We start from the raw sequence: 26,919 nt of genomic DNA on the forward strand, positions 1-26,919 counted from the left end.
TGAACCCAAAAGACAATAAAACATACCTATGTAAGAAAAATGGAAAAAAAAAAAATTCCATTAACGCTTACTTTGTTCCTTACATAAGAATCATCAACAACGTTTCAGACATGCATACATGTTCAAATTTCCGCATAAGGAATTTCCAAATATTTAAGCATAAGTGCTCTTATACTAATAGGCTTAATTAGAGGAAAATACAATCTGCATCACTGTTGAAGAAGTCAGTTCTGAAATAACCACATTAGGAAGTTTTGATGAAACTGCCCAGCACCAGACGTCTGGACAGCTGTAAAAAGCAATCTATTGCTACCGAGAAAAGATTTACCTGGCAAGAGATCCAACACAACATAAAAAGACAAACTGGAATCAATGAGAAATGAATTGGATTAGTGGACGGAAGCATATTCTTGCATGTGTTCAAGGTACTGGGAAAGTAATAGAGCCAGCAGGTATAAAAAAGGCCTTCCAAATGTCTGCTTACCCTTTCACGATCCAATCACAGCCATCCAGTAAATCAGGTTGGATTACATCCCAGATATTAATTTGGCAAACAAAACACTGGTCTGATTCAGTCTGTCCCCTTCAAATATGCTGAAAACAATCTGCCGCTGATAATCTTGCCATGCGTGTGCTCCTGGGAAAGCCATCTGATCAATTTACGCCTAGATGGGAGTCAAAGTCTAAACTCAAATACAAACGACATGAAGTTTTCCCTATTCATTAGCAGCCTTTAAACTTGTCCTTTCATTCCCAAGGAAGTGCTGAGACATTGGCAGTGAAGGGAGATAATTCAAAGAGTACAGACTTCTTTCAACTATAAATAAATATTATACATACAGACAAAAGCTTTCTGTCTAAGAAGTAGGTGAAAGCATAGCTTTCTCACTGGCCATAAGAATACTGTTCTGCTGTTGCATTTGTTTCTGTTAACAGTTTTAGCAACCTGAGCCTTTTTCCTAAAACAGTGTTGATACACACCAATATTTTGATTATACTAAACAGTGCTTGCACAGCATATCAAGGCCTTTTGCTCACAGTGATACCGTGGCCCCAAAGTGAGCAGGCAAGAGATGGGGAGAGGACCCAGCTGGCACAGCTGATCCAAACTTCCCAGGGGAATATTCCATTTCAGGTAACACCATGCTCAGCAATAAAACTAGGGTAGGGAAAGAAGGCAGGGGGTGGTGGTGATGGTGGGGGTTTGTGTTTTCCAAGGTGGCCCTTTCTCAGAGACCTGCTGTGCATTAGTTTGCCTGTGAGAGGTGGTGAGGGGCTGCTGCTGCTGCATCACTTGTGGGTTTGGTTTGTTCAGTATTTCCTCCACTTAGTGAACTGTCCTTATCTTGACATGCGAGTTTTCTTGCTTTTGCTTTTTCCTGTTCTCTCTCCAATCCCATTGGGAGGTGGGAAGGAGCAAGCAGCTGTGCCATACTTAGCTACCAGCTTCGCTCAACACACCACAACATATTGAGTCCTTTAGTTTTACATTCCTTCCCCTCTCCCTTGCTGACATCCTGCTGTTACGCATACACAATACTTTGTTTTGCATCACTGTTTCAGACAGTCTCAATTCCTGAAAAGAATCCCTACAACAAGCCAAATCTTGCATGACACCTGGGTACCAACAGGAGAGGTAAGCAGAAAAGAAAAACCCCAGGGCTCTACCCTCTGGAGCTGAACATTCATGGTGTAAAATTTAAAGAAAAATTACCAAACAAATTCAAATATTGCTGTATGCAGACTATTTATTAGCCCACATACACGTAGAATCAATATGCCACCTCCTTTCTCACCCATAATCACGTTGATGACATCATATAGCAAGAAAAGGGTACTTATATTTCAGAGCGCACGTTTGATACCTAATATTCTCAAATAAAGGTTTTGGTTTTTTCTGGTTATAAAGAAAACAAAAGCAAAACCAGGCAGTTCAATTCCTAAAAGATTTCAATTTTCAATAGTAAAATGTAAACTGTCCACAGAGATACAGTTTTTGATACAGAAGGGATGTTACTTACCTCTCTACATTTTATGATTTAGAGCAGCAAAGCACTTGCCTTCACCAAGTTCTTCACAGAAAATTCCAAATACCATTGCAAGTTTTGTATGCATTAGTTCCAGTGAAGAATATACTGGACTATGTAACCTAACAGCAAAGGAGCATCCTGAAATCAGGCTGTCAGATATAGCAACTTAATAGAGAGAAAACAACCGCAGCCTCCTATAGAGCAACATGTTTGTGTGTTTATTTTAACATGAGCTCTACTACAATTATAAAAGAACTTGCATTCCTAACATTTTTGCTTGAGAAATTCCACCTTACCAGTACGGATCTTTAAGGATCCTTCATGCCAATGGAACACCTACTTCAAACACCTCAGAAGTCAATAGTGCTTTTTTTCTTTCCTTAAAATGCAGGAAGAGAACATTGGTATGGCTGGGCATAGACGGCCATGTTTTCAGCCCGAAAATAAAGGTTTTAATGCTCTTAGACATATACGTCCTTCTAAAGTGCATGTACTTCCAAGAACTGAGGTTTCCACATGGAAAAATAAATATTTCCAGGTCCAATGTAGTTGATGTAATAAATACCAGATGTACTATCTAGACACACAGAATCAAGGAAAAATACTTCATTTATTTTCTGGCTCCTCAATCCCTGTATTTTCTTTTTCAGCAAGGTCTGTCATTTTCTAAAATGCTGAGTTAACTACAGAAGTTGTAAATATTTATAAATTACAATTTGTATGTTTGTTTATTTTAGTTTTTGGAGAACTGAAAAAGACAAGATAGCAAGTGTTCTGTTAATGCTGTTCTGGTAAGTTTCACCAGCTAATGTGCAATCTGTGTCTCCTGTATATATGAAATGCTGTCTTACCATTTTTAAGAAAGAACATCAGGATGCATTGCCTAGAACTTGGGAACAGAAAATTAATGAAAAATGTGTCTATACCTCAGTTAAATGAAACAACATCTGGAAGATTACTTGTCTAATAAAAAGCATTTCAACAAGCCTGACGCACAAAAGAAGTAGGAAAAGTATACATTTTCTCAATGCTACCATCTGGGAGTTTTATGCAAGAACAAATACTCTTATCGGCTGGATGAATTCTCTGATTCTCTATAAGTGCAGAACACTAAGTGGCCTCCCACAGTGGCCTCATTATATAAAGTTCTCTTAGGAGTTATTCTGCTGTGTGTGTCTGCTCCATATTCCGGCAAACACTGACCTACTCCATTTCTTGTCATCAAGGCTAGATTTCACCTAGCTTAATGAACAAATTATACTTCTTTTTCCAGACACAGAAAACACATTTTGAGCAAGAATAAGTGAAGCTAATAATGACAGTGTGTAATAAAGATTTAAGTTTAATGTCCAGTACTTTAAAACAGAGGCTAGTTATTTAAGCATGTAACATCAGAGGTAGGAGGGATTCGACCCTCTTCCCTTCCACTTTGCCTTCTCCCAAAACTGACCGTAGCTTTTAAATGTTTCAAAGTTTATTGAGATAAAATGCTAAACAGTTATATCAAAGACTACTAACGTCCTCTGAGATAGAGAGATCATCTCTTCCTAAGTCCAAAAAAACTGTGAAGTTCCAGCTTACTAAAATAGGTAGTGAGTAGGAACATGTGGCTCAGCTCAAACAGATAAAGTAAAAAGGTTTTTTTTTAATCACTGAAGTCTGTAATTTTAATTTCCCCATTCTTGAAATTCTAAACTTCATTCCATAAGGAAAATTCAACTTGAGAATTAAAAAGAACTCAAAACAGGCACCGGCTGCAAACAAAGCTCTGCTCCATTTCTATGCTGGGAAGCATTTGTCTCCAAATATAGCCCTGGTTCCCAGCAAGAAGCTGAATATAAGTTCACATTATAGCAACTTTATCCCATTGCAAGGCAAAGACTTTCAGTGGCTCTGTGACAGGACGATGGCAGGAGATAAACAGCCGCAAATCACCGGCACACAGCACAGTACAGCCTGGGGAGAAACGCCCTGAGTTGTCTGCAGCCTCTGCTGAAATAGGCTGGTTAGCACACCATTTCCAGTTAATTTGTATTAAATATATGTCTTATTTTAAATAAAGATCTCTTTAATATCCTGCTATGTTTCTGGTTAACATGCCTTTGAAAAGCAAACTCATTAAAAGCGAAGTAGCTTTAACACCCTTCCTTAATAGGAACATCAGCTCCTTCTGCAGTTACCAGTCTGGATGTGTAATTCAGCTTCATATATAAATCCAAACAACCTGCCTGGAGTTTCCAGACTGCAACGTGCAGGTTCTCTCTAACTTTGATCACCTCAGTGCACACTGTTTGCCACACTACTCTTGTTTGCTTTTGGGATGTTCCCCCAGCACCCCCCTGTTTTCTTTTTTTCCCTTTGCAACATGTAATAGTATCACAGAACTATTATATGGTGTATATAGAGAATAATAGAGCTCATAGTGATCACAGGTGTACCTTTTATTTGGTTCTTTCTTTATTCTTTGACATCTTCCCCAGAAAGTTTAATATGAAAAAGTTGTCATTAAAAGTAAAGAATAAATAGTCACTTTAAGAACTAATTTGCTACACAACCACAAAACTGTAATTTCAAGATTCACCCAGGTATCTTCAAAAATGAAGATTTGAAGAAAAATTTCTCCTAATAAAATAATTTATGTGCAATAGCAATCATGTTTATACATAGTAGCACAGGCATAGACAATGTAATGGCTGAAGAGGGAACACAATGGCAAAAAGATACATTGTAGAAATACTTTTTTTTAGTAACCTGCCTTAACAGGTATTCTAGCATAATAAATATACTATCCGTGTCCCTCATGTGTATTCAGCATGTGTAAAAGTCATGCAGCTGAACACGTTGACACTTCAGTGGGAGGTCAAATTATTGTTTTGGCACTTCTGTCACGCCTGTCATTTCAATTCCACTTTATCAAATTACAGATTGCTGGATAGAGTTGGATTAAGGGGAGAGACAGACACACACACACACACGCAGGAGCAATTGTCACCACTTCAGTTGTGAAATCCCATAATTGCATGTCAGTGACAGAAAGAACAAGAGAGCAGTAATAGGACTGACATTATGATCATTCAAATACTATGCAACTTTCCAACAAGACTTGCACTGTGTCAATCTACATGCCAGGAAATGGACTGTATTTCTGAGTATCTCCTCACATTAGAATTGCCAATATTTATTAGGCTGACTAATGCTGCCTGTTAAGCTCTAGGGCAAGTTTCAGCTACCTACTTTTCCACAAGTAGTGCTTGTACTTGAAAAGAACATAAACTAAGGAATGGAAAAGAAAAATCCTTTGCTTTAAGAAATACCACTGAAAGTAATATGCATAATAATAAATGACACCTAAACAATTCAGACAATGGGTTTAATTCAATTTGGTTTCTGGGGTTTTGGATACCTAGAGCGCAAGAAATACTGAACAAAAATCATTGTAAGAGAGGCAGCCATGGATTTCAAGTAACTTTTCTGGTAATTAATAAACAAACACACCCCCCCCCCCCCCCAACTTAGATAATTTTAACCTTTTGTGGAAGTTTTGAAAACTTCCACTACTGTACTGAGGAAGACTCAAGCAGCATCATGCAAATCTGACTTACATGAGCTGAGATGTCAGTGGGAACCTCCGGCGTATTGTGACAGGTGGATACTATTCTTGGAACAGCTCGTTAGTCACAATTCTGGGTTACTCCCCCTTGTTTCTGAACTGTATGGTCAATCCTCTATATTCTATGCGGTCCTGTCATATGATGGTTCAATAATATTCCTTACTATTTGTGCAACAATTAAAGAGGCAGAAGAAAGAGGAATTGTCTGTTCACTCTAGTAGACACTAGAAGACTCAATAGTGTTCAAAACCTCCTTAGAATCCTCTAAATCTATATCCAAACACAATTTAGACACTTCCTTACTAACCTATTGGAGGCAGTGATCTTCCCTCATAAAAAAATTAACTTATTTTAATGTGAGGAAAAATGCATCTCAAAATTCTATTAAAAAAATGTAGATTGCAAGGTGCATTCCCGAAGCAAACTTACTCAGTTCACTGTCAGGAAGCTCCTAAACAGCGGAAAAAAGGATTACAATTAAATGGAACAGTATATAAATATATTCACATCTTAGATGTCAGTAGTTGCGTTAGTCCCTCCATGATGCTTATTATCAGCTCTTCATTATTTGATACCCTTATTAATTCTCCCCCCCAGCTTAAACTGAAATAGAATGTTAAAGAAATTATATAAACTTTCTTCCTACTAATAAGACATTTTTTTCCACTACACTTTAATAGAAAATATTTTCACATGATCATCATGAATTAAAAAAAAAGCAAAAAGCAAGAATCCACAGAATAGGCAAAGCAAAATGTATTTTGTAATACTGTTTCTTTTTCTCCTCATCTTGTCTCTGACTCACTTTTTAACCTTGCTTGTGTCTCCCCTTCACACTTCTATTACCCCATATGTAACTTCAGCTATATAAATGTAAGTACTTTCCTCACAGGTGTTTTCAATTTGTTTGTAAAGTACTTTGATATCCTTCGACAGAAGGTATAAAAAGAAAATAAATTATAAAATATTTTCCACAGCAGGCACAGAAAAGGAAAGGCAGTGCTGCATGTACCATATCCTACAGAAGGTAACAGGGAGTTATGAAACATTATGTCACTACAGGGAAATTTTCTAACTTACTGACCTATCATGTTATTGGCCTAATGCATACCCATAAAGTCTATTGCTCTCATAAAGCCTCTGCACTCAGAGCTCAAATGTGGTAAATTTTAAAGTCACAATGCATCTCAAAAATGTTCCATCCATGAGCTACTTTCCTTCGCAAGAACACAAAATGAAGCAAGATATCCTGAGTGACCTTGAGCCACCAAGCTAATAACACTTAGCTGCTAGTTAATGGTCAGCATTATGTTGCCTGCAAGGAATATTGAAGAGAATGTCATTGCACATTACAGCAAAAGTGAGTTTATTACTAAAAAGAGTAAGCTGAAATATAACAAAAAATGAAGAGGCCAAAGCTGAAGAATAAAACATTCCTAGCATAGTAAAACCCAGCTGAAACAAAGTTATCCAGCACAGAAAGGTCATTGTAACTTAACTTTCCATTCAATTTTCAGTGTCTCAGTTTTCCACTTCAGATGGAAATATAGCAAAAGGGAGGGGGGGGATTTTATTTCCAGATTCTTTTCTTTTTTGTATGCTTGAAGACTCCTGTTCTACACAAATCCTATACAAACATGTAGATATATATTTAAAAAAACAATTGTTAAGGCCAAATATAGATATGAACTGAGAATGACTAAAAGATGAGGAAGATCTATCAATTAGGGCCAGGTTTTTCAGGTACTGAGAGGTGATGAAGTTGATATCAGAGCAATGAAAGGAAAAACAACAACAGCAACAACAACAAAAACTTTACATACTAGCAGTCGGAATTTGGCTATATCAAATGGAAAAGAAGATTGTAAAGGAATCCACATGGTCTCCCACCTGGCAAAATGGACAGTACCCTTACTCGTTCCTTTCAGCCACAACCATTTAGTCTGTCCCCAACACGCACAGTTGTATTAAAAAATATGGGTAGAAAAAAAACCCAACACAACTGTCATCACCCTTGCAAGAGCAAAACCTCATACTGAAAAACATCACACGCTTTGAAATTGTGACTCAAATTCCAAAACATCAAGCATCTAGCTCCAGAAATCAATGTACTTTCACAAAAATCACACAGGGTATGTTTTTAACAGGTTTCTTCACATGAAAATGTAAGGGTCACGTTTCTTTGAAAAGCAAAACTGAACCATTTCTATGATCACATGATTCATTAAACATCAAATATTGTGATGTTCAGAATGAGATCAAAACCAAAAAAGGCTGGGTGTGGCAAACACAGAAAACTATATAGGAAATGAGTCTCATACACACTTATGGGTCCACTGCTGACAATCGTAAATGCCATTTAGTAATGCATGATAATAGAGGGTTAGTTACAGCAGACTGCTGGTTACTTGGCACCTGTTATTCGCCAACCTGAAGGCTTTCATCCCTGCAGAAAATAAGTAGAATCTTACATGAAAAGGTCAGTTGAAGTAACAATGGAAGGAGAGGTAGATCATAGTGATAAAGTGGTTAGGATAATTAAATGTTATTTTGTCATTTAGAGAATAATAGATTTCAAAATAATAATTACAGTTATGAAATTGGAGTTTGCCTTCAGGCAATGCTTTAACATTTCTACTTCAGAAGTCAGAGATTAAGAAACTTCAGAAAAAAAATTATAAGAAAAGGCACCTTGCAGTTCTATATTTTGTTGTTAACTGAGAAAATTTTCCATTAATTAGCAATGATACAGTTCATTAGTAGTATATTTCATTATGGAAGTGCAAATTATTAGATACTAATGATGCATGTCCTAATTGCAGTAGTTTGTCTTGATTTCAACATAGATAGAATAAAAATATTTATTTACAATGTTTCAGGTTCTATGAATTGCATTCCATTCCTAATTAATACTTTCAATAAGCAGGAAACAAGGCAGTAATATTAACCAAGAATGAAGTATCTTTACTTGATGATGACCACATAGGTCATTGGTAATCTATATTCTGGGACTGCAAAGTAAATCTGCAGCTTAAGCTCAACGGGAGCTTTAGTTTTGGGACCAAACACAGAGAAAAGATGAAACACATCATGTAACAACAGTAGGTATTTTTTACATTTCTGGTCTTTCAAAATGCTTCAGCACATTAACAGAATGAAGAAGATAAATTCATGGGTTTGCTGAACAATTTTTTACATCAATTGCAATTTCTGCATTTGAAAGCTAGAGCACTGGACAGATTGTCATTGTTATTGGATAAAAATTGTACTTTTAGCAAGTCAAAAAACAAACCATAATCCAAAACCTAGCAAACTTCATATGTCTTGTTATTACTTCAGTGATTAGTGAGGCAAAATCACAGAAGAGTGTGTAGACCTGAAGGCACGTGTCTGTGTGCATATATAGGCACGAGGAATAGAAATTCATAGCACTCAGCACCGCAATGCTGAAAACCTCCCAATCCCCAGCTCTACAACTTCCATGATACACTAAGAGAGAGACTCTCTGGGTTTCACAGTGAGTTTGGAGACCCTGTGACTGTCACCCCACCTTCATGTCACTGTTTCTAAGAGCAAGAAGGAAGAGAGCAGTGAGCACAACAGGCCAGCAAAGTCATAAAGCAAAACAGGATAACATGGGAGTTTCTCTTGCATTTCCCTTCACTTGCTCAGTCCTAGGGCCTGGGTCCTCTCAGAAAAAGTGAGATGACAAATTCTGCACTGGATGAGGTGCCTTTCTAGGGTCAGTCTGGAGTAGCTGGAGTCACTGAGGAGTCTCTTTAGTGAGAAAATACTTTAAAACTGGATTGATATTTATTTCTGACAACTTAAAATGTTTAAACTGAACATGCGAAGCCTGTTTCTTGGTTAGTTTTGACCATGAGCACATTAAGCAGGTGAATTTTTATTCAGCCCACCATGCACGTGCAGTATGCTTAAGAAAAAAATGGAAGGAACTGCACAAGAAATGAAGGCGCATAATTAGACTGTAGCTGAAACTTAATGCAACCTAGAAAAGGAAGCAGAAATAGAAAGCAGAATTTGGCAATTAAAAAGAAAAAAATGAAGATATTAACATAGGAGAATAGGGTTTATAAATGGAATAAGGTCAGTAACAGAAAAAAAAAAAAGACAGCAAAGCAAGAATGCTTTGGTTTGTTAAAATGCTTTCAAAAACTACAACGAAAACCTTAGACCTCCCAGAGAAGTGCAAAAACATTAGGACTGTAAATAACAAGGATAATTCCTTGAATTTAATGCACAGGAACGTTTATGGTTGCATTTCAACAACCAAAATGAAACAGCAAAGTTACTATTCCTATTGATGTGGATTTTGTAGCACTTTACTAACATAAATCATTGTTCAACATACCATTACAGTGTTTTTGAGCCCTGGTGATAAAGCTCAGTTTCCGAATTTCAAAAAAAATTCTGCTATATTTCCATCGTGTCCTTGTAATTGTTCTAAAATAAGCTAGTTTTATTGTACTGATACACGTCAGAGTAAAACATTCAGTGTTGACTTAATTTAAATGCAATAAATTTAACCTGCCTTAGCATAGAGTACTTCAACAATTGGAGAGTAGTAACAGCTGCTTGTGTCTAAGATACAGCATATCTTCTAGTTACATTCACCGTTTATAATCTTAATTGAATTGCCTCAGTGGGTGGGTTGGACTAGATGATCTCCAGAGGTCCCTTCCAACCTCCTCCCCCCAAAAAAAACTAAAACCAAACCAACCAACCAACGAAACACCAAACACCCCTCACTTCATTCCTGAAAATATTGAAAATCACCTAAATTCTGAGTAGCCTTTATCACACATCTCAATAAAGCAAATTAATTGTGCTTTCCTGCACTAACTTTATGAGCATTTTATATCAGGCTTGTATGGTATTTTATAAATTTTGAGCTATCATCAACAACTAAAGTGCTTTTGAGATAATGCTGTTTGATAAAACCTCATTTTTATAGCAAACAGAACTCGACAACTATTTTTGTAAAAGTAGGAGCTGCTGAATGCTCATAGGAAGATACAGTAGCCAAAAGAAGTTAAAAAAATAGAAAATAAAAAACCCCACACATTTTCAAAGTAGCTGAGTAATAGAACACTGGTATCACACATAGCACAGTTCAACTAATGCCAAATTAATCATAAAGACCTACTGTTTCAAAACATAAACTGAGAGCCACGGTACTGTTAGTGCTAGGAGGCAGCTTTTTGCATTGCTCACATAAGAGTGGAAATCGATAGCACTTCAATTTATTAATTCTATCTAAAAATGTAATTTTCTTCAAGTATATTCAAACACATATGCCAGAATGTACTGGGTTTTTTTAAAAAAAAAAGTTAACAAGGTGAAGAATACAACTGAAAACATTTTATATTCATTCACAGAAAATGAAACTGGAAATAAGATAAACTTTCTTAAAACATAAACCATTTAGAAGGAAAAAAATCTGTATGAAAAATACTGCTTATAAAGTACCTTTATCTTGCTATTTTCCAACTATGTAACATGGTATGCCAACATTATCAACGAAGACATGACAATAATTTTGTTAATAGTTGACATTAAGAACAGGGTGTGCAACTGCCTTTTAAACTCTTCATAGTTTAACAGAATGAAGATAATTGCCTTTTGAACAAGCTGCTATTCAAATTTCTAACAAGATTCAATAGAGTCAGACTATTTTGTCCCCATTGAAATTGAAACAGAACATTAGAAAAAACTATTGTTAGAAAGCTTTATAAAACATACATAAACCACCATGAAATAATTTTACATGGTTTAATTAAAAAAAAAAAAAAAAAAAAAAGTCCCCCTCTTAATAGAGTTGCCTGACAAATTACATCAAAATAAGCCACTTACTTTTCTGTCCTCAGTTTCTACACAGGAACTGCACTCTGCTTTAGTGTCCTGAAAAGACAAGCAGAGATTATGTCACAAACCATGTTGACCAGGGTTGTGGGAATAACTCAGGATGAACAAAGGGCATCAAAGTCTGAAAAGTGGGTTTCTCCATCTATTACACTTTACTGAACTTTCATTTTTGTATATGTATTATATTTAAATGCACAATGTTTAGTAATATACCCTTAAGTAAGGTTTATTAAACTTCATGACAAGCATAGAGACAGAATTGAAACAGCATTAAAAAACCAAACTGATTTCGATATAGTGTAGCCAGCTCACAAGACAAAAACATTATCTCTGCCTTATAGGATATGTTTGCTTTTTCTGTTTGAATCTTGAGGCAAATATAACTGTTTGTTCACTCCTAGTGCGATCTAGGACTTGATATGTGGAAGATACTTCTGTCTGAATCTTGCTGCAACATGCAAGAATAATCAAGCATCTATTTAATAAAAATATGTGTATTTGTATGCATGTGTGTATATATGTATATACATGATATATATTTTGGACTTATGTTTTCTTCAGGAGTCAAACAAAGAATCTTAAATATAATGGCACTGAACACATGTTGCTTTTATTCCTAAGGTATTTTGATTTTGCCAGTAGATCTGAAAGCATGAAGAGATAATCATTACCACACAAATTAGGGTCTGAAAGGCTTTTATTGCTTCATATCCCTTTGTACAACAGTTAACTATTGGAAACCGAGTAAGCAAAATATAGTTCAAGTCATTAAACTGTAGACAAGTGACCTACGATGATTTTTCTTTTGTTTTCAACTTTATTTTTCTAGTGAGGGTATTCTTGGAAGCTAATTTTGCTTACATACTGCAACTCCAGAGATTTCTATTAGAAAAAGACAAGACATACAGATGAGTCCTTCACTAACCTCTCACTAAAGCTGGAACTGCTCTCATCAGATTTTAGATTACTGGCTAGAATTACTTGCTACATAAATCCCAAATTACAAATCTAAGATTGATAGCTATTAGCAACTCCTATTTAAAACAAAAACAAATATTCAAGAAATAAGTTCTGTTTCTTCAACACCATGCCTACTCATCTTAAATGAAGGACAGGTATTATTTCAATGCCAAAGACTTCTTACCTAAGCCATACACCCATAGAAGATTACAAGAATGAAATCATTCAGTCAAGTACAACAAATCAAGACTTCCTGAACAAAGCACTTTCATTCACAGCAAGATCTATTAAAGATGTTTTCATCAGGCATATCAAGTTCTCTGTCGCTGCTTAAGCAGCATGCTTCCAGCAAAAAATCTCTGTTCTTCTAGTTAGTTTCATATATTAATCAGCACCTCAAAGACACTTTATTCAAAATATTTTTCATGGGGAACCAGACCGTACTTGGTGGAATGTAACACTCAACAATTTTCTTTCAAGTGTAATTTACTGGCAGCCAGGCGGTATCTCACCACGTCTCTCCTCCCATTTGGCAGACAAGGAAACACTACTTGTGTCTTCAGGCTGGCTTCCACACTTTGTCTGTATCTTCGCATTCAAGTTTTTGGGGTGAGTGAGGGAAAAAGCTCAGCTTTAAAGAGCTTTCTGCCTCAGAGAAATGAAGCCAAACTCCATTAGTGCCAGTGCTCCTCATCTACTAGCTATGCCCTAAGTCACCTTTTGGTAACAATGGAATGTTCTTTAACATATTTAGTGGTTAATAAAAAATAAATTGTACCTTTTCATGTTACCAAGGACAAGCACAGCTCCATCTTACACACTAACCTAAACTGACTGAACGCAGAATAAAGTAGCTCCTATCAAATTCTAATCATAGTTATTACAAACTCACAGTGTGATGAATATACCTTTTCCAGACTTAACAGGACTCTGATCTCTTCTGCTGTCTATAGAATACTTTAGCTTGCTATTTTGTCGCTGCCTTTTCCCATTGAAAGCAATTTTTAAGAAATCTAAGTTCTTAAGCGTTTATTACTCAGTGTGAATTAAAATTGCAGTTTTACCTGGATAAAACAAACTCCGACTTCTTCCCAGCACACTTTTTCTTACATGGTTGTCCACCCCGAGTAGAACAAAAGCTACCAATTAAGTATGCAGCCCAGCTGCAAACAGTTGAGACCAACCCAGCTGAGACCGCAGTGCTGCAATCAGGACTTAAAGTGGCAGGTAACTGAGACCAGCCATAAGGAAAACATACTGAAAAGCAAGTGACAGAATTTCTATTCCGTGTTTTCCACCTAAAGATATGGAAATTGAATCCTACAAATTAACAATTGCACCATTAGCAATGAAAACTGTGTATGTATGGTTTCAGTATGATCGGATATTGAAGCCAGCAAGAAGAATGGTATTGGCTTATCTTTGAAATCATGTCACATTTGGTTAAAAACCAGTTGGAATGAATTAAAAATTTGACCAGTAAAAATGTGTTGAGTATGTGAAGAAGAAATCATAGGAGACAGCAAGTTTCTTCTAAAAATCAATAATTTGCAAATTTAATAGCTGAATAATAAACTGTAATTTGCAGTAGGGTAATATTTTAAAATAATAGCATTAGTTCATCACTTCTGCAGAAACAGTTATGGGAGTTGTTTGTTGTGAATCTGGTGTCTCTAGAAAGTCTATGATGAAGTGTTTGTGGAAATAAAGCTGTTGACTGCTTTCTTACCAACTGTGACTGAACTCAGAATTTGTCCTCAAGTGAGAAAAGTATTTCATGTTAGGGACATGTATGCATAACTTAACCTTTAGTTGCCCAAGAAAAACAAACCAATTTTTCTGCAACAATTACAGTTATAACTCTATAAACCAGTGAAGCTACTGGCTTAATCAAATATGTATTTAAATATAAATATTTGAGTATACATCATCTATATACTAGATATACTGCTTTCAAAGAAAAAAATGTACATAGAGCTTTAAAAAACTGTCAAAATTAATCATCTGTCAAGCTCAGAGGAAGAAGGGAAGGAATCAAAATATTCTTCTCTGGGAGAAATCTGTGCTACTTTATGCAAGTGCAAAATGACAAAGCGCTGTTATTTTAGTAAGCGTATTGCAAATTTCCCAATGGTATGAATTATTTGAGATTAAGAAGTACCATTGCTGTAAAGCAAGTGTAAAATCCTATAGATTTGAACAATACATCAGGCACTTTCTTTAATGTTGTTACATCATAAAAAAAAAAAAAGAAGTTAAAACCAAGCAAAATCTGTTCCTCCTGAAGAGTTATTGTTTTAGACTAATTATGTAATATTAGAATATGTCATAGGATGTTTCACGGCAAAGATGGAAAGAATGAATTGGACATACCCCCCTACCACTAAGGCAGAAAATGCTCTCATCCATTTCCGTTTAAACACAACATAATTATTCTTTTTCTGTAGGTGCCACTGCAAAACAGCCAATCAGATCATATTATTATAAACATATTAAGAGTTCTATTATTTATGTGGCAGCACAAAAGGAATTTGCCTTTTTGGTCTGTTATGTTGGGTGGCAGAAACGAGGAAACAAAGCAAGATTTTATGCAGAACATCAGGAGCGACACAGAACAAACACGACTTTCAAGAGTTGAACAAAGTGCCATAAGGGATGCTGCCGCATTTGTTTAGCATCAAAATTGCATTAATTGAGATGGTGAAACTTATGGTCACCTCTGTTTGCAGGCATCCAGTTCTGAAAGGCAGCCTTTGAATGCTTCTGCTGAAATTTAGTCACCTTGATGACCATCTGGTATTGAATTTATGGTTGTATTGAGTCCTATGGCTTACCAGATAGAAAGGTGACAGCAAGAGGTACAATTCTTTCAGTGCTAGTTTGGAGACAACTAATGATTTAGATAACTGGACAGCAAGATCTACCACAAGCACATCGTACAGAACACATCACATACGATACCCATTTTACACCAGAGAAGGCTCCCTTTCCTCATCCCAGTTGTGGTGTTTGGTCATTCATATGTTTCAGAGATTTTAAAGTTTAATACACTAGGCCGTTGGGAAATATACCTCCTACCTTCATCCAATATTAGCGTCATACAAATGTTACCAAACAGAGGTATAAGAAAAGCTCTAGAAAGTACAAGTAATCATTGGTGGTAGCAAGACCCCACATAACATTTTTCCCTTAGGGTGCACTACAAACTTCCATACGCTTTATTTTACATAGCTTATATAATTCTACATTTAATTTTACTTCCTGAACTGCAAATAGAAATAGTGAATTCAATATCCTCAGGTAGCCATTAGTTATGCTAACATAACTACCACCTGTAGATGGCTGTGTACTTTTATTATACATTTTTCAGTTTGTTATCTCCCTGATATCCAAAACATATTTCCTCTACTTCCCTATCACTACAACACAGAGCACCAGAAACAAAACTAACCTATACCCCCTAAGAAATAAGCGAACGGTAGAGACTAAAGAAACTTTAGAATAGATATTTGCATTCCTAACGTTTCTTTTTCAAGTGAAAGTAATGAAATATTAAAGGCAAATAGAATACATATGTACACACGCTACTCCTATGGCCTGCATGGGAAGGAGGAAAGACCAGACTCTTATTTCCTCAGTCGTTTTTGTCTGTAATATCAAGACTGGTCAGTAGGTGGAAGCAAATAACCTTGTAAAATGTTGTTCGACTTCCCCAGGAAAGCTGCAACTCGATCGCACTGTCCAGGTTGGTCAGGTATTTTACACATATCCTTGGCATCCCACGAAATGCTAACACAAGATATGTATTTTCTTCAAAACACTGGCTTCCAATTTCACAAAAAGGCTGTAGATTTGAAATAAAAAGGTGGGTTGCTTTCAGGTTTAAAATTTTCAAAAGTGAAATGGATGCATTTAAATGACTCGAGCATACATAAAGGTAACCCGACATTAAATAGAATAAGAAGATATAGATTTAAAATTAAAAAGCACACAGTAAAATTCGAAGTTAATGATTTTTTTCTGGATATTTTTGTTAAGTGCTTAAACATATCAAAGCCCTGAATTATTAAGGAAAATGCTTGATCTTTTTCACTATCCATTAGCCATTATATTTCATTATTGCTGCTAACAAACAGGCTGCCAGCAGAAGTATTCATTTGAATTTCATATCAGTTCTATTTTGTCCATCCCAGAGAACAAATTAACCACACAGTAATACTTACCGAAGAAGAAAATAAATGAAAATCGAAACCTTAGAATGTGACATTCACGTCTTTACCAAGTTTGTCCCCAGCAACTGAAGGACTCAAGCAGCAGCCTCCTCAAATTAAGAAACCAATTCTAAGATTTTAACAGCTTCAACACTTGCAATGTCAAAGATGGAAGAAAAGAGCTTTATTTATGAAAGCAATAGCTTCAGGTCTATTTACTAACATTTCTGGACCAACGGAGGCTTGTGTTTACAAGCACAAACCAGGACAAGACTGGGTCCCTGCATCTCGTTCTGTCGCCTCAAGGCAGCCTCAGGGTTGTTTGTCTAGAGTCAAAAAGGAATCCTCCTGGCCAGGGATGTAAAATCAAGTTTCTCAACACTTTGGGGAGCTAACTCATCTTGTTTCTAGCTAAAAGTAGACAGACTTCAAGAGGAAGGTTTACAACACTCTTGGAACTGACAAATTTTATAATAAAAAACTACTGCTTGTAAAAATACTGATGTATTTTTAATGTAGATTTGAAGGGACTCTTCTGTGTGCCCTCCCACGCATCCACCCACCATCCAGCTGTGTAAGTAGATACCCAATCTCTTCTTTCTTTTGATAGTAGTGCTTTGCTTATGTTCATTTACAATTTTCAAGGCTATCAAGAGCTGAAAATTATTTGCCAAAAAAACCTTGACTTTTTCCATTAATAAAGATTTGTTTGAGGGAATAGGTACTGCTTACTGATAGAGCTTTATGGACTGGAGTACATGAAACTCTCCCAATTTTCTTCATTCTGTCACCTTTATGGGTTACTTGTCCTTTTCCTAAATACACTCTAAATACTTTGAGATGCAAAGACATGTCTCTCCACAGCACAGAAAGCCAGACGTTGTGTGCTTCACAACTCATTTCTCCAAACATATTTTCATTAGTCCAATGATGCAAAATTACCTGAGTGTAAATCTCTGCCTTTGTCTTTAGATCATTACACACAACTGCACAAACCAACAAAAACTATGTAGCATTTTTAGGACAAACACCTATGATTTTAAGACAGAAATCTATCATGTAGAACTATCTAGCTGTATCCACAGGAATCTGCTGTTGAAGCCTAGAAAAATATCAGCTTAAGACTGAATCTGGGGGCTAGTAAATATTTAATTTTCCATGATGGCAATACAGATTTACATTAGATAAAGTTATCACTTTGAACAGCATGAAAACATTTAAGTGTCCCATATTTAGCATCATTTTGATCTACAGGTCAAATCTGAAACTCCCTTTCCATATGAGTCTCCATTTCAAGGCTGAAGGCTGCCACGCTCAATTCAAAGAGCAGCACAGTTGCATCTGAGCCCATCTACAGTTTCAGATGCAAAGTGGGAAAACAGATGCAATTTCTAATTTCTAGTTCGTGTACATTTTTTTAAAGAAACCTGTGAAAATCTAATTAGACTTCACTTTGACTAATTTTGGGAAAAAAGTGTGACTTTGGGACCAAAGTCAGGTTAACCACCATGACAAGAGCTTTCAAAACTGTAAATTTTAACAGCTTTAAACTCTTAAAACTGAATTTTTAAACTGTTAACATTATATATCTAATAGTATCCCTGTAGGTATCAAGTAGATCAACAGCCACTTAAATATTATTTTCTTTTAAGTCACTGAAATCTAGGTGATCAGTATACATTTCTGACAAATCCAGAGTAAGAGCTGCCAATAAAGCTGCTGCTGTGGTTTGAACAGAGACTACATACTAGGTAAGCTGGGCAAGATGTTGACTGGCAATATGTACCCCAAGTGCACATGCAACTTTAATGGGAAGCAATTTAACTTGGCACTTTATGTTTTCAAATTAATGTCAGCATAAGGGGCACAACTGGATTCCTGGAGAATTTTGTCTTTCTTAGCCTTGATTCTTAAAGGAAACAAGCGTACAAAATTACTTTGTATCTAAAGAACCTCAGCACCTTTAGATTCTGTTTATTAAGTTCAGCTACCTTTGACAGGGAAACAGAAGCCCCAAGAGTTATTATGTTCCTGGATTTTTCATAAATTAGAGGCTGAGTAAAAGGAAAAGGTCAAAGCACTACTTGCAATACCAGCCACTACACCAGGTATTAAAAGACCTCAAAGAGAAGTAAGGATGCTGAGATGGGGAGGACTCATGATGTGAAGTCAAGATAGAAGGGAAGGAGCCTGTGTTTTTCAGTTAGGGACTGTGAGGACACAGGGTATCAACCTGTAATAAAACTAGTTCAGTTAAGTCCACTATTCACATAAATAGCTTCAATACTGCGGAGGATTTGATGCTTGCAATATACATTCAAAAATATGCCTATTTCCAAGCAGCAAAACCAATTACATTCATAATAAACCACTTAGGTATTCACCATGTTTTTTTGAGCAAAAGAGCAAAACAGAACTTCCTGTTGGAATCAAGGGTTCACTGCATAAACAACTGCCTTGTATTTGAGTATTTTTAAAAAATACTCACTGTACACAGAGACTGGAAAATTTCAACACCCCCTTCCTGATATGTATGAAAGATTAATACACAAAATGAGCTTTGGCATTTGAAAAAGAGAGGTGCCAAAACAGTCTCAAGGCAAAAGGCCAGTGAACCAGACGAGAAACTAATTTATAAATGGATTTGGATCCATCAAAAAAAAAGAAAATCAGTTTCTTCCTCCTTTTCTTAAACCAGTAGAGAAATGAAAGACACAATCTAGCCACCTAAATGCAATTTTTTCTGAGGTTATTATCTTTATTAGTCTCATAATCTGCAATTTCTCACTCACTAGACAGGTTAAGTCACCTATTCAACAGAGAAAATCCAGTAGGAATGAAGCATCAGGAATCATACTATGAATTTTAGGAGCTGTATAGGATTTAAACCTCAAATGAACCTCTATAGCTCTTGTTTTCCCTCATGTCTAAACACAAAGCTTTTCTACTTAAATGAACCAGCCAAGCCTTCAGTTTTAAGCTGCAGGCTGTCTACCACACCGGGTAAGAAAAAGAGTTCATCTCACAGAAACACAGAGTGTCAGGGATTGGAAGGGACCTGGAAAGCTCATCCAGTGCAATCCCCCCATGGAGCAGGAACACCCAGATGAGGTTACACAGGAAGGTGTCCAGGCGGGTTGGAATGTCTGCAGAGAAGGAGACTCCACAACCCGCCTGGGCAGCCTGGGCCAGTGTCTGTCACCCTTACTGAGAAGAAGTTTCTTCTCAAATTTAAGTGGAACCTCTTGTGTTCCAGTTTGAACCCATTACACCTTGTCCTGTCATTGGTTGTCACCGAGAAGAGCCTGCCTCCATCCTCCTGACACTCACCCTTTATATATTTGTAAGCATTAATGAGGTCACCCCTCAGTCTCCTCTTCTCCAAGCTAAAGAGACCCAGCTCCCTCAAAATCCACAATTCTCTATGGAACTTTAGTTTTAGCATCTTCAGGTAACCAATCCTACTATAATTTAACCTGAGATGGGTGTATAGAACATTTGCTGAGTGGTGAAATATGCTTCCTATTTTGGTGTTCATACAAGCATTAACAATAACTACAGTAGAGCACATGAATGAGGAAGACCAGATCCTCATTGAACTGTAAAATCCAATATTCTTTACCAAGGTGGGGTGCCAGGGTGAGGGTGCAGGAATCGACTAAAAAATTTGTGCCTCAACAATTAGTACTGTATATAGTATGTCAACTTGGCAAACGATGTGGCCATAGGTGTTTCATTTGCTTTATCAATGCAAGGATCTTCTTAGGGGTAGCTCTAATAATAATTATTTATTAAAATGATTGAAAAGAATCACTGTTTTAATGTAAATAGGCTGAAACTTTTCTATCTAACAAACCGTGCTCTCTAAATAAATGAAAAAAAAAATTTATTTACAACCCGAATGAAAGTGTTTCTTTAGTTGGTTTCCTGTCAATTAACCAACCTCTGATTTTATTTATACAAGGGTATCAAATTACAAACAAACTCTTATAACAACTGCATACTCATAAAAACTTTCATTTCTCTTTGCTTTTAAAGCAAATTTCAGGGCTGAAAAAATGATAACTAAAATGATAATCAACGTTCTAAATCAAATTTTATCATCACTATATTCAAACAAGGGAAGAGAGATCCCGTGGTATTGTTGAGTTCTTTTAGAATGGCCACTTAGATAAAGTAAATGTACCAAGGTACTTAAACATGCTGATCCAAACCAAAAGGAATTAACATGAGTGCCTTTCATACACTTAGCAGATTAAGGTCCAGAGTCTTTGTTACAATAAGACCCAATGCTTGAATTCCCTCATCAAATGCAAAGAACAGTACTCTTTTTGTCTATTTTAACCCGGTATGATAAAGCAGAGACTCATATTTTAACAGTAAATTCAGTAACATCAGCAGCAAGTCCCCCAGGTCTCATTTGCTATAGCTGTGCTTTTACCAAGTAAAACCAGGACATCCTCTGGAATGAAATGATTATATATACCCTTCTAAAACTTAAAGAAAAATACTGTTATATCTTGTCATAGCTGAACACAAACAAAATGTTTATAGTAGTAGCTTCCACTAAAACAGACCTGATGTTCTTTAAAATGCGTATACTGAAACACAAACATAATTAACTGCTTCTCAGCACTTGCTAAAGACCAACAGGATGCTAAACTGGCTTTAAGTGGTTAGAACAAAATATATTTTTATCAAAATAGAAAATATTAAGTGCATTTATAAGGTAATTTGTTGGAAATTCTGGGTTTTAGAATTACAGGTGCATTAGTATAAAATTAGGAAAAGAGACTTATTTCAGCCACTGCTTTTGTATGGGTTTACTTTCAGATTTTTTTTGTTTAAACACATGACAGTTTTGTGTATAAAGGTTACCCTTAAAAACATCTGAGTCACACAGACTCTCCCTTGTATGATCTATTGTCTCATGAAACAAGTGTTATAAATCCCAAAGTAAAACTAATATCGTTATTAAAGCAAAACAGAAAGTTGTTAGGACGACCAATGTTACCTGAAGGAATCGTGACAAGCATAGTTATTTCCCTTTGGAATTCTTAGAATGCTGTGGAGTTGCAGTCATAATTGTTATATGCTTTAAAAGAGACTTAGTAAAACTGATTGACAATGAAGAATTTTCAAGGAAAATAACCTAAGGTCTGCTACCAGTTTTGTTTCCTTGTCCCTGTCGCTTTAGATTTCCACCAAATACAAAGTGTTCCTTTTTGCTGCTTGTGAATTTTGACTGCTTTTACTGATTAAATATGCGATTTCACTATTGTTTTTAATATGTTCAAAATAACATTTAAAACTTAGGCTAATTTTACAATACAAACACTGAAAATCATCACCATTTAGACTGTAATTGCCCTTCCTGAACCTCATGATTATTAATGATGCAGCCAGATAAATTCACTTTATAAAATTACATGATGATAATCAAATGATAATGTTTAGTAAATTATATCAGATACTTTCCAACTACTAACATTTTGTTCACTACATCAGGTGGGAAAAATCCATTTTTAACATAGTATAGCAATACAAAGCCAACATCAAGTTGACATTCAAGAGATTGAAATAAGCTTCAGAAAAGCAGATCCAGTAAAAAGGTTTTCTACCAAATACCAGATGGACACTGTATCATGGGCTGTATCATGATTCTGTATCAGAGCCACACCAGAAAATACTGTCTGTACTGGCCAATTCAGAATGCTAACTTTTAAAATTTAATTAATTAATAAAGGCTGAAAAGCCCAAGTTAGCCCATATAAAAATTATCAAACACTCTGGAGGACTACGATGAAACAACACATGAAGCATACGTGATCTCCTCTTTTCATCCTCAGACCGCCTGCAATGCTGAAAAAACAAAACAACAACAAAAAACCACTTGCAAAATTAGTTCCCCAAATGTGCATGTCTTTTGAAGGCTTCAGTTAACTACACTTTACATAATTCCCATCTGGTACCCTCAAAAGCAAAAATAACAGTGTTCTCAGTTGTCACTCATGGCAACTACTTCATCAGCAACTGTCTACTAAAGATTTCATAGTGCAAAGGGAACTCCATTAAAAAAAAATAAAAGCACAGAAGGAGATTTGATTAGCAGGTTGATTTCTTCATATGTGACACTAGTAAAGATCATTAAATGTTTTTCAGAGTCTAAATCTAACTAGAAAACTATCATGGATAATTCATGCACAACTTTGTAACTATACAAAAATGTACTTTAATACATATAGTATCTAAAACCCAATAAATTACAGCACAGGTAGAAGGCGGCAGAAATTACAGTAAGAGTGGTAAAAGTGACCTGTATTTCAACAGCTGCAAAAACTCTCACATCCTGAACACGGAGCACATGGGGTGTGTGACCGTGAGCCAATGGCGCAGACTGAGGTGGCACCGGGACAGAACGATTAGGACAGAAGGCTGAGGTTTCTGTAGCCCAACATCTAGAAACGCCTTTGCCAGTTTAACTTCTAATTGCTCCAAGTTCATAAAGTACATTCCATACAGCTGAATTTGCAGAGAAGAACTTCAAAATTCAAGTCATACACAGGATTTCTGACAACTGAAAAAAAGCCACAAAAGCTGTATTTGTGCTGTGGATGCACCCAAATAATAATAAACAGTAACTAGTATACCAGCTCAGCGAGACAGCAATCTTGCTAATCTCTGAAGGTGCTGCAAGCTTTTTTGTTGAGATTTTCCATACCCACCAGATATTTCAACTGCCCGCCACCATTTTACCCATGCTCTCATCTATGTTGTTCTCTACAAAGCAGTATTTCTTGTTCTAACAATCTTGCTTTTTCACATTACTTTACAACATTAAAATGGCTATTACATTTTTTTCTATGAGATGAAATAAAAGCTTCTCATTTCAGAAATATAAAGAACAATGACTACAGGCCTTAAATAACATTTATTTACTAGAGCAGTTATACAATATCTTTGCTAATGCTATCTCACTATGGATGTTTAAAACCTTTACGAAAGAAAAGAAGCCTAAGTATCTATATCTTTCCTTTATTCTCATTTCTGATTTGGATAGCTCAAAAGAGTTTGCAATCCCTGTTTGTAGACATCACACACTACAATGGTGAATAATGATTTACTTTGTGTACACATAACTTAATATTTGAGTTAAATTTTGGTACTAAGTAGGTTGTTTTATTTTACTCACAAGTCAGTTTTAGGCTTATTAATGATCACAGAAAATACACTGAATAAATATCTCTGAATAGTACTTAAATAGAAATGTTTCAAGGAAGAAGTATTTGGGAAAGACAGTCTGCAACAATAAAAAGGAGTATTTTTTGTATCTACTTTAGAATACGCCATATGTTTACATCCTCCACTGAAATGTTAGCAATCACGAGACGGTGATGATGCCTCAGTTAACTGCTGTTACACTTTTACAGCTATACACTTGGAGACAGGAATGATTTGTTTATTTAAAATTAGGAAAAATATTTCCAACTCTGCATCCAGCAATACCAGATAGATTAAAGCCTAGAGAGATCAAGTAGACTTGAATGGAAGCTATTCAGAAAACAGTATTCTGGCTGATTGAGAAAATTAGTACAAGCCACTGATAATAACATCATAAACATCATCAGCCATGAGGCAGGACAACAGGGCATATTCATCTATGAGAAGGCATGCAAGTAGACCTGGGTCTGGACATGATGTAGGCAAACAAATACATACAGAGTGGACATGACAGTAATAACAGTGGAGTTTCAAAGCTATGTTTTAATGCAATGGAGTAAAAGGAGAGAAAAGATAGTATGGTTAGTCTGGTTTGTATTTGGAAAGGAAAATTGTTAGTAAGAAAAGGAGATAACAGAATGGTCTGTAGAGAATTTGTATAAACCAGAATCTCTAAATGCTGAAGACAGGATAGCAGAGATAGCACAACAGGCCTTCTCACTCAAGAGTTGTCTAGACCACCCTATCATTTCTGTATTCTTCAGAAAGTATTAGAACACACTTGTTAGTAAGAAAAAAATTACAGTAATACTATTACTTTTACCTTTACGGGGTGTCATGGTTGCACTAACCATCATAAACATAGAACAAGAGTCATTCCAAGTCCATGCACCAAAGGCTTACACTTCAGATATTGCCCTTTACAACTAAAAAGACAAACAAAAGGCAATAAACTGAACTCAGCAAATTCATCATCATTAAAAACAAGTCCCCTTTCTAGGGAGCTTCTCGGGTTAGGTGAAGCTTCTTCACAGTCCTTGCTTAGCCTATGAGTTCTCCTTTAACCTTTACTGGTAACTTAGTGAATAGCAAAGCTTACAACAGGGGAGACAAAACAGACACGCATTTTCTGAGGGAGAAGAAAATTAGCACACACTTCTGCAGCAAACCTCCCCAACTGCACAACTCATGCGATGGGTCAGGGTCACAGCTTTCTTTATGCAAATGCAAGAGTCATTTCAATTACATACAGTACAGCATATCCCAATCATTCAGAAAGTATGTTGAGAACCTGCAACCAAAAATCTCAGATGCTTAAATATCTGAACAGTTACATGGCATCATCAATCCTGGAAATCCCTCAGATAAACAAAGTACATGTCAGAGGTTTATTTGTTAGATAACGCTGGAATGCTGCTACTTTAGTCAATTGACAGTAGAAAAGTAAACAGATTTGATCAAACCTTTTCCAAAATTCTACAGAAACCCCTTGCTATTGCAAAGATTTCAGGATGACTGCTGTAAAAGGAAACTTATAATGAGACAGGCTCTGGTTCAAAGAAGCTTAGAAAAAGCAACAAAGACATTCAAGGACCTATTAGTGTAAATTTAAGGGTCATACGCACTACAGGTACACCACAGCATAGGACCAAAAGGATCACCTTTGCAGTCCTATGGAACTCGTATAGTATAAACTTGTAAGGAGCTTAGTGCAACTGGAAACAGTGCAACTATTCCTGAGATGTCTCAGAAATACAGGGTTGCTTCTGAGGGCTGTAAGTAAGCGCATCAGCAGAAACATCTCCGTTGGTCTCAGCATGACTGGCTGGGCTGGTCTGATCAGAAGGGACAATGTTCTCCCTTCAGCAGCTTCTTTGTGGGCTGTTCATCTGAACTGAAGACACTAATTTCCTTCTTTGCTAAAATACGTTGCCCAAGCAAGAAAGTCTCCCCCACTCAGTAAAAGGCATATATAATCTAGTACCTAAAATAATTCAGCACACAATGCCTTGCGGCAATGGGGCTTACTTCAAGCCAGAGACATGAATTCAGTGTAAATCTTCTAGAGGACAAATATGTCAGTGAGAAAATAACTTACAGCAGCTTTGTGACTGAAATTACTCATTACATATTAAAAACAGACGAAGAGTAGAAAACTAAATTAGCTGTAATTTGAAATATTAGAATAGTACCTTTAAGGTCTTGTATTTCAAGAAGAAGCATTTCAGAAAATATTAGTATGCACAGTTTCAACAAACTACAATATGGTGTATTAAACAGGCAAAGTGAAAGCTAAAAATGCTGTATGTTCAGAACACAGTGTTTGAATGACAACAACAAGACACAGCAAAGGTATGCTTATAGTAAACCGTCTGTTTTCTAAAGTTACTGATGCAAATATTCACTATTTCTTTCCCTTTATGCATTAAAGTTTAACAGCAAAACCAGCAGCTGCCTCTGATTACTCACATGAGACGTAGTTTCCTAAAATTAATGATACTTAAACCCAAAAGACATAACTGCTTCATTAATATAACTTGTGCTTGAAGTCATAAATATTTAAAGTGTGAGCCCAGAATTCCAAGATAAGGACATAAAATTGAACTTGAAATTGAAGTGTCACGCACTTAATAAATACTAAAAATGTAGAGTTGTAAGAGCAATGAAAATAGAGAGGAAGCACTGGATATTTGCCTACTCTTCTGTTTATAATTACGGTGAATCATCATGTTCCCAAACACACAGTAAAAAGTTGTGTTCAGTGCACGTCACTGATCTCTCTCTCTGTACAGCCATAAGTGAGGTTCTGAGATCCTGGTATGAGAGCATCTTGCTACTTGTAGACTGAAGGAAAGGACAAAGACTTGAACATTTAGATTAGCAGATTTATCTCGGACATATTTTCTACCTATAGATACGTTTGCATGGAAAAAAAACACGGCCTGAAGGATACTCAAATATAAAAAGAATATTAAAAGCTATGAAAATAAGTTGTCCTTT

The 26,919-nt window shown here is 36.1% G+C and overlaps 1 protein-coding gene across 1 annotated transcript in view; it reads right to left on the reverse strand.

Annotated features, from left to right (window-relative positions):
- RBFOX1 (RNA binding fox-1 homolog 1) overlaps window positions 1–26,919 on the reverse strand; it is a 652,484-nt gene that overhangs the window by 504,534 nt on the left and 121,031 nt on the right. The window contains exon 2 of the mRNA XM_082064137.1: window positions 11,516–11,563. The gene's annotated coding sequence lies outside the window, so the exon portion shown is untranslated. The remainder of the gene's footprint in view (window positions 1–11,515; window positions 11,564–26,919) is intronic.

This window comes from Streptopelia decaocto (assembly GCF_964273445.1).
Source record: "Streptopelia decaocto genome assembly, chromosome: 13".
In the NCBI taxonomy this organism is placed as follows: domain Eukaryota; kingdom Metazoa; phylum Chordata; class Aves; order Columbiformes; family Columbidae; genus Streptopelia; species Streptopelia decaocto.